Genomic DNA, 865 nt, shown 5'->3' with positions numbered 1-865 from the left:
TCTTCTCTGTCACTGTTTCCCCATTAACATGTCTCTCGCTTTCACAAACCTTGGGCCTATCATTTTGCCCTCTCACCTCTGTCCATTTTCAACAGGAGACTCTCACAAGAAGAAATGACAATGATGATCCAGACTATTATGACAGTATACAGTAAAGACACTTGTACACCCATGTTCACTGCTGCACTGTTCACCATAGCCATGGTGATAGAAACAACCCAGACCACCCTACAAAGGATGAATGGATCAAGAACATGTGATGTGTGTGTGTGTGTGTGTGTGTGTGTGTGTGTGTGTGTGTGTGTGTGATGGAACTTATCAGGAAGAATGACATGTCATTTGTAGGTAAATGGATAATACTTAAGTGAAGTAATTCAAGTGCAGAGAGACAAACTGCCCAAGTTTCTTTTATATGTGGAAGTTAGAGCTAAATTGTAAACCTACAAAAACATAGACAGTGTTATATGCATCAATATGGAAACAAATTGGCAAGTATGGTATGCCTAGAGGAGGATTCCAGTGGTGTTAACTCCTCTGAACAACTAATGAACTAATGAACAAAATGAATGCCAGAAAGCTGAAACTTTTTAGGGGATTGGGGGTGGCGGTAGACCAAGAGGGTTGATGAATGGAGAGAGGAAGGGTGGATGAATACCATCATTCAATGTACATATAGAAAACAGAACCATGTAACTTGAGGGGACTGGTGAAACTGGGAAAGGTAAAGAAGACAATGGGGTGACACTGGTCAAGTTGCATTGTTTTGTACTCATTCACTTGTTGAGACCACATGGGTGCACCTACTTAAAGATAGATAGATAGATAGATAGATAGATAGATAGATAGATAGATAGATAGATAGATT

The sequence above is a fragment of the Dipodomys merriami genome, unplaced genomic scaffold (genome assembly GCF_024711535.1).
Source record: "Dipodomys merriami isolate MVZ:Mamm:240054 unplaced genomic scaffold, mDipMer1.0.p SCAF_19, whole genome shotgun sequence".
NCBI classification, from domain to species: Eukaryota; Metazoa; Chordata; class Mammalia; order Rodentia; family Heteromyidae; genus Dipodomys; species Dipodomys merriami.
This window is presented reverse-complemented; position numbering follows the sequence as displayed.